Source organism: Mustela nivalis, assembly GCF_964662115.1.
Source record: "Mustela nivalis genome assembly, chromosome: 9".
NCBI classification, from domain to species: Eukaryota; Metazoa; Chordata; class Mammalia; order Carnivora; family Mustelidae; genus Mustela; species Mustela nivalis.
In genome coordinates this window covers 32,028,131-32,039,024 of record NC_139028.1, presented here as the reverse complement: position 1 = coordinate 32,039,024, position 10,894 = coordinate 32,028,131, and the positions used below count along the sequence as shown (strand labels likewise).

Below are 10,894 nucleotides of genomic sequence, written 5' to 3'. Positions count from 1 at the left end.
GGGCCACTTTGTTTTCTTGGGTCAGTGAGCCCTTTTGAGAAGTTCTTTCAAGGTCCTTTCCACCTTGCTGGCTTCTCAAGGAAGAGAAAGAGGAGAGTGGCAAAACCAGCAGGGAACCCCCCCTTCCCCTCAGGACAGCGACCTTCTTTCAAAGAATTGGCAAGTTGGAGGGCTAGTTGGAGGGCATCTGTTAGGATCCCACAACGTCAAGGTGCGGTCTGCTTTGCGGGTAGGTGGGCCCCAGGCAGCATCCTCCTGTATCCTGGACAGATCAGTGTCAACAACAAGAGAGTCACCCAAATCTGGTTCACCCTCCCCTGCAGGGCAGAAGGGAGTTCCAAGAGCAGAGAACTCTGTCTTTATCCTCTGCCCAGAACTTAGTTGAAGAGGTAGAGAGACAAAGCAACTCCTGCTGCTCTCTGCAGGGAGAGATGGGCACTAGCTCCTGGGAGAGCTTGGAAGGGCATTTCTTCTCCAGGGAACCTGAGCTGGGAGCTCCTGACTCTGGAATTTGAGGGGAGAATGGTCCTCATCACCCGCCTATGAGCACTTGGCCCTGGGACCTCCACTTACCCTCCCTTTGAATCCTCATTCTATTCAGTAGCTCCTATCATCCCTGTTTTACAGAGGAGGAGAGAGTTTCAAAGGGGGTAGGTAGCTTGCCAAGGTTCATACTGGGCTATCAATGCGGGAGGCCAAATAAGGACTGACTGGACCAACTTCAACTAGCTGTATTACCATCCGGAATTCATTTTCCTGGTTCTTGCAAAGCAGGAGAGACATTTGGGAATAAGGATGGACTCGCTCTGGTCCAGTCACGCCAGTTTGGCCTCTGCTCCATAAACAGTCCTTGGTGTTTTCGACCTCCTAGATTTCTCTCACATAGTTTACCGGTCTTGGAATGCCTTCCATCAGTGCGACTCCTACACAACCATCAAGGCCCAGCTAAAGAACCTCTTCCTGCATGAGCCTTTCCAGGCCCCTCTAGCTTTTGTCTCCATTTATACTCTAACTTTTACTTTCTGTGCTGTAAATTTTTTTTTTTAAGATTTTATTTATTTATTTGAGATCACAAATAGGCAGAGAGGCAGGCAGAGAGATTGGGGGAAGCAGGCTCCCCCTCTTTGCTGAGCAAAGAGCCAGATGCAAGGCTTGATCCCAGGACCCTGGGATCATGATCTGAGCTAAAGGCAGAGGCTTAACCCACTGAGCCACTCAGGCGACCCTGTGCCGTAAATCCTAACCATTGTTATATCACCTTCTTTTATAATTCTTTCATTGTTTCAGTTTCATTTGACTTATTTTACCAGCCAGACAGATCTCTATAGGGGCCAGGACCATGGCATAGCCATTTCCCTTATATACCCCTGGTTTCCAGCATGGTGTTGGATGCAAAGTCGCACTCAGTAACTCTTGTTTGGCTAATTGACCAGACACGTATGAAACCAGCCCCGTGTGGGCCAAGGAGCTTTTGTGACAAGACCTTGAATGGTGGCATTTTGGGGCTTGTGGCCATTAACCAGCTAGCAGCAGCTCCCCCTGGCTGGGCAGCTTGCCTGCCTGGTTCCTCCTGACCATCAGGAAAGGACGCACCTGGATTACCTGAGAAAGAGAGACAGAGCTGGATTGCTCTCTCTGTTTGCACTAAGACACCCAAGGACATCTTAGACCAGGTGCTGCATCTTTAACACCTTGCTATGCGATGATTGAGGATAACTAAATGAAATTCAAACAGCTAGCTCCGTGACAGAAAAGATCTGGTCTAAAATTGAGGTAGAATACACAAAAACAACCAGAAGGCAAATGATTGCTTTTTGTTTTTTTTAAAGATTTTATTTATTTATTTGAGAGAGAAAGTGTGAGCATGAGAGAGAGAGAAAGAGAGAGAGAGAGAGATCACAAGCAGGGGGAGTGGTAGAGGGAGGAGCAGATTCCCCACTGAGCGGGGAAGCCTGATGCTGGACTTTGGAGTAGTTCTGTGTTTCACATTGAAGGTTTTGAGACTCTTGGAACACATGATGTGCGGCCAACTCTCCTTTCCTATTGTCCTGTCAGCATCTATGAGCTCTCATCCCTGACCTTTGCAGCTTATAACGTGTTTCCACATTCATCGTCTCATTTATTCTTCACAGAACTTTGAGAGGAAATAATAGTAACAACAACAACAGTGTTGACAAAATGCCTGAATTTATTTAATAACTACTATGTACCGGGCACTGTTCTAAGGACTTTATATATATTGATTTATTTGTTCCCCCATTTTGCATATGAGAAACTGAGGCACTGAGGGTAAGGTTTCCGACCTGTACAGTCTTCCACGTGGTGAAGTCTGCACTTGAACCCTGGTCTTCTGATCGACTACCTGGCAGAGAGATGGATGACTGCTAGGTCCCCTTGCCTCAGGCCTGTGGCCTCAGCCGGTGCTCATTTCTTTCACTCAGTACTTCCAGGAAACTTTCTTGCGCTGGTCAGTAGGAGAGCCCCAGCTTCATTCCTAGGGAAGGTGCAGTTGCTGGGGCTGGTGTCCCGGGCTCAAGGACAGAGACACCAGAGAACTGGGCTTAGAACTAGTGCTTGCTCTGCCACTAGCTAGCCAGCTGTGAACTTGGTCAATTCCCGTAATCCCTTCAAGCTAAAATATCTTCATCCCTTGGCTAGGAATGATATTCCAGAAATATCTGACAGGGGGCGCCTGGGTGGCACAGTTGGTTAAGTGTTTGTCTGACTCTTGATTTCAGCTCAGGTCATGATCTCAAGGTCATGGGATCGAACCCTGCATAGGGCTCCCTCCTCAGTGGGGAGTCTGTTTGAGATTCTCTCTCTCTTCTCCCTCTACCTTTCTCCAAACTCTCTCTTTCTCTAAAACAAATAAATCTTTAAAATAAAAAACAAAACAAAAATACTCGACAGGGTTGATGTGAAGATCCAAGGAGATGACGTAGATAATGTTCCCTCATGTCCCCTTTTCCCTGGATGGATGCAGGGTTTACTGATGTTGGATTGATATGTTTATCCTCCTGAAAGTAAGGAGGCAGGGGCTCTGGGAAAGGAACGTTTCCTCTGGTTATCATCTGGGGAGACGGCCTGTCTTCAGACTCGAAGTGGGAACTCCAGAAGTAGGTCTTGGCAGGGAGAGAGTTCTCCAGGATCCCAACTTCTTTCTCTTCAGCCTCGACCCTGAGGATCCTAGACAGGTTAGAGGGTGCTCCTTGGAGACAGTTGGGGCTGGACAGAGAGGCCTCCCTACAGTGGGCCACAAGGAGCAGAAGTCACCCTCTGACTTCTTTGCACATTCCTATGACTTTATGTTCCCTTTTGTTTTTCCTTGCTTGAGTTCCATCTTGTTGCAGAGCTCTAGCCTGGTCTCAGCCATACCGCTGAGGAGAACAGTGGCCCCAAGTCTGGGCCTCATGCCCACCAGCCCGGTGTGGTACCAGCTGTGTGCAGTGGTGGAAATATCCCCAAGGCAGACATGAATCAAGATTCTTGAACCATGAGTCTTACTGAAAGAAAGAGATGCACGGAGTAAGGAAACTAGCACTGAACCCGGACTCTGCCAGACAAGGAGCTTTGCGGGCATTTTCTCACCTAATCTTGACATCACCTATAAGGGAGGTGTCTGGGGAAACTCAGCCTCACAGAGGTCAGCTGACTTGCCCCAGGCACCCTGCTAGTGTGTGGCTGAGCCAGGATCCCAAACAAGGTGTGCCGAACTCCCGTGCCCATGCCCTCCACACACGGTGCTGAGTGCCTGGGATGGCATAGCCTTCTGTGGCTCTTTGTTTCTCCCTGAGAGAAGGGGAGTGATGTTTACTTCACCGGCTGGGATGGTGAGATCGTTATCATCCCCAGAAAACACATCTTAAATCCCTAATTGTACATGGCACCAAGGAAAGCGCTGAATAATTTGGGATGCAGAAATAATTAAATAGAGTACACAGACAGGCTTTCTGCCCTCTGGGAACAGAGGCTCTCCAACTTTTGAAGATGGCACAATGGCCCCAAAGCCCAGGTCGTGGCTGCCATTCTCTGAGGCCAGTAAGCCTCTCACCACAGGGGCAGATGGCCCCCGCCCCCTTAGTGAAGGTGTGTCCAGTCTGGCTTGGAGGTAAGAGGGTCTTTACAAATCCGTCTCCGCTTATGGGAAGTGCCTCTGAGAGCCTAAGACTGTGGAGACAGAGGTGGGTTCGAGACCTTCTTATCAGCCGTGGAAACTGGTACGGGTTCCTTCTCCTCTCCAAGTTTCAGTTTCTCATCTATGGAATTGGATGGGTGGGGATTCCATTCTCTTAAATGAGATAATATATGTAACAGCCCTTAGCACAATGTCCAACATGTAGTAGGTTCTTGGTCAGGAAGTGCTCTCATTACTGTGGTTGAATAGGTAGCTTGCACTCCGAATGGATTTTAGGGATGAGGGACTTTTGTGGTGAGGAGAAAGGGGAGACTTTTGATTGCACTGTGGAGAGACACCTCTTTCCTACCCCCATGGCTCTGTGGTTGTCCCAAGGCAGCAACACCTTTGTGTTTCTTACCCACTCCTACTCCTGAGAGTCTTTCTGGAGAAGTCACTCCAATGTCTGTCTCTTAGTCAATGACCGATCTTTGATTTCTGTTCCAGAGAGATGGGAGGCTCTCTTCAGGCTAAAGGCACAAAGGAAAATTGAAATGCAGTACACCAGAGCTTCTCCTGAACTGCACACAGTAGGAATACAATAAATGCGGACTGATTGGGAATCCACCTGGGGCCCTTGTTTCCCTAGATCCGTGCTGGGGTCTGCCGTCCCCACCGTAACTGCTGAGGGGCTGCCATGGCAGGTGGAATGTTCCAAGATATTGTTTTCGGCCTGTGAGTGTCCCCAGGGGGCACACCCCTGACTCACTCAAAGCTGGACATGGAGGGAGTGACCAAGGGCACACGCTGCAAAAAATCTCTTTTGTTTCTTCTTGGCAGAGGCCCTGCACAACACCAACTCACGCTTAATGGCTTGTCAGGGGAACAAAACCCACAGAACCAAGGGAGAAAAAGATTAAACTCCTAATAAAACCAAACCCAAATATCACCACCCTCCCTGTCCTACCCAGCCCTCACTTTACACTGTGAGTTGTCTGCTAGCTAGTTCCCCTCCCAGGCAAATAATATTTATTCCATGAGGCCCTGACACACCGGGCCAGAACAAGACAATGCTTGATTGTTTCTTCCTTCCCCCTGCGGCAAACGATGGGTTGGAACGAAAGACGTGAAAAGGGAAAGGAGCAATATTGTTGTTCTTCTCATGAGACCCAGCTCTGTGAGCTGTCAAAACAAGCCTCAGATAAGGGCGGGGGGGTGGGGAGAAGGGGGTGGCCTGGGGGATTAGTGCCGCTACTCCCCAACCTGCTCGGAAAGTTTCGCTCTTTCGCCAAAATGCTGGCAGATGTGACCACATACATGGTTTTGCTTCCATTAACCAGGAGAGTCATTAAGTCCTGGAGCTTAATGAGGCTCTGCAGAGCCCAATCGTCATTCCTCGGTGGAAAGTGCCAGTTCATTGCTTGTAGATCAAAATCCTGGAGATCATGACTAAGTCAGAGGGGAGCTTTTCTGGCATTAGGGATTGACAGCCGACCCTAATGTGACCCCACGCTGCAAAGGAGGCTTGCGTGAGTCAAAGGCTCCGGCCCCTCTGACCAGTCTGAAGGTGGTAAGTGAGTGACCCCTCTCTTGGCTTGGGTTGGATCGCCTGTTTCTCTGGGATCTCAGCTGGGGTTTGGGCCTGAAGGGTCCAGAAAGATCTCTTATCGTTATCGGTATCCATCAATGAGGTACTTGTTGAAGGCTGAGACAGTTGGTATTGTCCCAAAGGTCAGTCCCCTCTTCATCAGACAATCGCCACCATGGGCTAGGACTAGGGGTTGGTTCTACTATCTTTCCTTGAAATTAGGGATTTTTTTCTATTTTTCTTTTTTCTCGGAGTAGTGCCTAGCACAGTGCTTGTAGAATATTTATAGGGAGGAGGGAGGCAAATGAGAACCCCAGGGCTCACCTCCTTTCTCCTCCCTTGGGTGGGAACCCACCTGGGGAACTCTGCGACGGTTGGGAGTGGCTCAACCAGCCAGGGCGCGGACACCATGAACTCAGGAGAGCAAAATGAAGACTCACTTGGAGCCCAGTACTCATCAGCGATTCAAAGCTTTCATTTATTCTAACTGACTTAATTTTCACAATTACTGAAGGGAGGAGAGGAGGGATTACTATCTCCATTTTGCAGATGAAGAACCCCAGGTTTAGGAAGGTTTACTGACCTCAAAGCCCATATCAGACCCCAAATCCCATATCTGATTCCTAACACTCTTTCCACGCTAACTCCATGAGCTCTCTCTCTTGTAGGGCCTAGAAGGCAGGCACTATTGAACTCAAGGACTTAGCATCCAACCTGGTCTTTGTCCACTTGCCAGTGTCCCTGTTCACTTGTCAGGACTCAGCTGGACGGCCCCTCTTGCTCAGAGGCCTGGCATTGGAAGGGAATCAAAAGAAAGAGAACAGCCAGGGAGCCTGTGTCCTGGTCTGTTTTGCTGAAATCAGGCAGTGGTTAGGAGCGTGAAAAGGTTGGGGCTGATGTCGTTCTCAACAAGGAAGTGTTTTCCTTCCTTAAATCTGTCTTCTCAGCAATTTCACTCTTGTCTCTCCGGGCTGAACTGGAGGGATTGACGACATCTGCACGGAACCATGAGCATGAACAGTGGGAAAGGGTGCAGGACATTTGCCAAATGGGGGAAGGAGGATTTAAAGGATGAGCAGCAGCTCCCAGGAAGACTTGGCTCCCCATAACTCCAGCAGGGGCACATGCAGCCTCATGGATGCCCAGGGGTTGGCTAGCATTCTAGAAACGTCGTTCCTTGCGGGAACTGTGATAGGCTCTGTGATCCAGGACTGGGGACAGTAGACCCTAGCTGGAAAACCTGCGATAACTGACAGTCTGGCTTATCCCCTGTGGGATTACTCAGCCTATAAAAGTCCTATTTATTTGTTAAGGGAGGGGCAGATCCATAGCCCATCTGTTGACACCTGGACCGCAAAGGAGAGGGAGCTGCACCACTTTGCTCCTCCCAGCGTCCTGGAAGCCACACTCCCTGCCAAGCTGATGTGCTTGCTGAGAAGAACACCTGGTGGGTGAGGGATGGGAGAGCCTCCCACTGGCAGCTACCACCTATGCTGAGAGCCCATTGTCACTCAGTGGAGTGCGAAGCCCAGGCAAGAAGCCTGAGAACACTGTTCCAGACAAGTTTTTTATGGGTTTTTTTTGTGCGTTTGGTTTTTTGTCTTATTTTAGATACCCACCCCAGAGTAGGCCCGACCTTGCCTGCGAGCCCAGCTTCACCAGCTCTCCCTGAAATGTACCACTATTTCTTTCCATGGCAGTGTTCATTTTCTCCAAGACCAAAGGAGTAGAGGATCCAGGAGGCTTCCCGTCTCAGATTACAGGTCTGAGCAATCAATGTTCACCACCCCTTCACCTCTGGTTTCCTTATGCCATTTCAGCTCAGATAACAGGAAAGTGCAGGGGGAGATTAGCTCCTGTTTGAGGTGGTGATCACTTAGTGTCAAGTAATTACTGTAAGAACTCTTGGCATTTAGATAGAGGGTTAATACTTAAGATACACAGGCTATGGGCCTGGCTCTGGTATGACCCCCCTGCATGACCTTGAGCAGCGAGTTAGTCTTTCTGGATGGCCATATTCTCACCAGGAAACAAAAGAAATTGGACTGATGCTTTCCCAGGGCTTCTTCCAACTCCAATATTTTATGACCTCGCAACAACTAATCTCAATACTGATGTCCTTATTTACAAAGAAAATGCTACTGATACACCTCAGGTAGGATGTGTGTTCTGAGTTGGTTTTCGGTTGTGCTGTTGGATCTGTGGGGCTCTGCCTCCACACTGGCCCTGTTCCCTTAGTTTGTCACAGTTCCACACAAGAGGGCTCGCCCGTGGCCTCTGCTGTGCTCTGGAGTCCCATCCTAAGGCCACAATAGGGCTGGGAGCTCTGGATCCCAATTCCCACCTCAGGAACTGACTTGCTGGTTGGTTTTGGGCAAGACTTGGCTTCTCTGAGTCTTCTCCACCCAATGGTATAAATAATGCACCCCAGGAAAGCACTTTGGGATGCTTCAGTGGAAGGAGCCAGAGGAGCATGAAGCAGCCTCATTGTGGAGGCTGAGTATGTAAATCCCAAAGCCTTTGGGAGCCAGTGGCCCTTTACTAATGGGTGGCACACTCAGCGGAACTTTGTTAATTTCCCAGTTTGCCCAGAACCAAGGCCTCCTGGCAGATGCTGGGTGACTTGTTCGCATGCCTTATGAACTTGGATCGAGGCACTCTCTTTCTGGATTAGTTCTGAGCTGGGTTTTGAAGCATCTTACTGGGATAGTGAATGGCTTTGAAATGTATTTCAGTGAGCTCTTTATAACCTCACCCATCAGGCCTGGAGGAACTGTGCTTCCTTCCACCGACTCAGCTTGGCTGCCATGCTGGAGGCTGCTGAGTCATCCAGGCAAGGCCCGTTACCTGCCAAACATGGCTTTCCTGGACCCACCTTTCCGGTGTAATGAACCTACAGGATTAATCTTCGAGCTCCTCCCTTTTATCTTCATTTCCCCCCTTCCCATCCTCCCAGCTCCACCCTACCCCCCAGCTTCTGCTTCTCAGGTGGGGACTCGTAAGCCAAGAAGGGAGAGCAATTCACAATATGGTTCATAATGTCTTATGGTAATTAGTCAATAAGGATGTTCCATCAAGGAACTATTTAAACATTCTTTAAGTCTCTGGAGATGAGTGCCAGCTTCTTGATCTCCCTGTGAATATTTACACAATGGAGAACACTATGTCTAAATTAGTGAACACTATGTATAATAGAATAGAACACTATGTATAATAGAACACTATTAGATCACTAATAGATCACTATAAATCAGTGAGACCACATACCAGTGTCTGATCACGTATTACAAACTTGAGATGAATTCTAGAAGAATGCAGTAATAACCCACAATATCAATACCATAAATAATAACATTAGGATGGAAGTCTTTGATTCATGTTGGAGTTGATTGGGCTGATTTTTTTTTCCATAACAAAGCACATGGTTTCACTTTAGAACCTCTTAAGAGCAACCCAGAAATAAATACCATTCTCCCCTTTATGTCTTTATAGTTTACAAATATAGAGTGAGCTTTGGAATCAGTCAGATTACATCATCATCTCTATTTTGCTGATGGTTAATTGTGAACATGTTACTTCTGTGAGTTTTAGCTCCTTTGACTATAAAATGGCAATATAATATCTACCTCACAGGTAGGTGAAGTTCAGTTTAAATACATATAGATGTAAATTGCCTGGTATGATATCTGGCATAGGAATAGACACTAATAGAATTTGCATAATTAGCAGTACTAATATGGTAGAGGGGGGTTGGCAGTCACAGATGCAATAGAATTCCCAAGGACAGGAGTGGGAAGAACTGACCCCCAGCCTTCTCTCCTTGCCCTTAATCTACCTGTCAGTAAATGACCTGTATGATTGGTCTATCCTGGGTTCATGTATTCATTTAATAGTTTTTTATTGAGTGCTCTCTAAGTTCTAAGCAACAAAATCTCTGCCCTCATGGGGCTTTTGTACTAGTGACTTTGGGAGAAAAACCTCTGGATCACTCCAGATTGAATATAGCGCTTTCTTATTGCCCATCTCTATCGCTTTATGTTGTCACCCCACACTGTCTCCAGCACAACCCACTCAGGTCAGAGTAAACTGAGCAGCTCAAACCCTGCATAGACATCCACCAGCCACTAGTGATTTTCTCCTTATTGTCGGGAGCTAGCCAGTTTTCCTTCTAAGGTTGTTTATCCTTTTTCTCAGAGTGGAAGGAGGGCTTCCCTCATTAAGGAGGGTATGAATTCAGACTTCTTCCTCGTAGCTGGGACGGGGAGCAGACTGAGAGTCACTGGACCACTTTGGGCTGAAGTTGCCATATGACTCAGTGCCTTGTTTTCCCCTTTCACAGTGGGTGATGGGGAAGCGAAAGGTACTCAACGAAGAGGAAAAAGCTAGAAACTTCTGAGGTAGGTGATAATGGGATGGAGGTCAGGGGACAGGGACAGAGAGTTAGACTTGTAGAGCTTGGGATCCATTTGAAGTCCCTGCTCTCTTGGAAATAGATCATGAAGTAATTTAATAAAAAAATCTGTATTTGGGGGCCTGGGTCGCTCTGTCTGTTAAATGTCTAACTCTTGATTTTGGCTCAGGTCATGATCTCAGGGTTATACAATCAAGCCCCATGTCAGGCTCTGAGCTCAGCAGGGAGTCTGCTAGAGATGCTTTCCCTCTCCCGCTGCCCCTGATTACATGCATGCCCTCTCTTTCTAATAAGTAAGTCTTTAAAAAAATATAGTTGTATTAAAAAAAAAAAAACAGTGTAGTTTCAGGTAATCATAGCCAGGTGTTTCTTTCTTCAGGTCTCAAGCATGAATGCTTGTCTGTTGGCTGTTGGTGTGAGTGGGGGGTAGTCCTGTCAAGGGTGGACAGTGACGAGATGGCGGGAGCTCGTTTGACACCAATATGAACCCTTCACCTAGAACTCAACTCAACCCCAGGGATTTCTGAGCTGTCGAAGAAAGTTTGAAGACCTTCCTTGCTTAATCAGGCCCTGCTAAGCTTCCTTGAGGCAAAATAAGGAAGAAGGGGTAGTGAATTTCATGTCTTTCTGTGAGAATGTATAATTTCCAAAAGCAACAGCCCTTCCTCCAAAAAAATGTGTAACCAAAGATAAAAAGGTTCTCTGCTTTATAAAATGAGCGCAAAAAAATCCCTCCTCGTATCCTCTTCCAACAAAAATACTGACCCCTCGTTTACAGAAA

At 47.7% G+C, this 10,894-nt stretch overlaps 1 long non-coding RNA gene across 1 annotated transcript in view; it reads right to left on the bottom strand.

Annotated features, from left to right (window-relative positions):
* Positions 1 to 1,856: 1,856 nt before the first annotated feature.
* LOC309840461 overlaps positions 1,857 to 10,894 on the bottom strand; it is a 33,800-nt gene continuing 24,762 nt past the window's right edge. The window contains exons 2-3 of the long non-coding RNA XR_014298610.1: positions 4,536 to 4,644; positions 1,857 to 3,503 (exon numbers count right to left, since the gene is read on the bottom strand). This is a non-coding gene — a long non-coding RNA (uncharacterized lncRNA). The remainder of the gene's footprint in view (positions 3,504 to 4,535; positions 4,645 to 10,894) is intronic.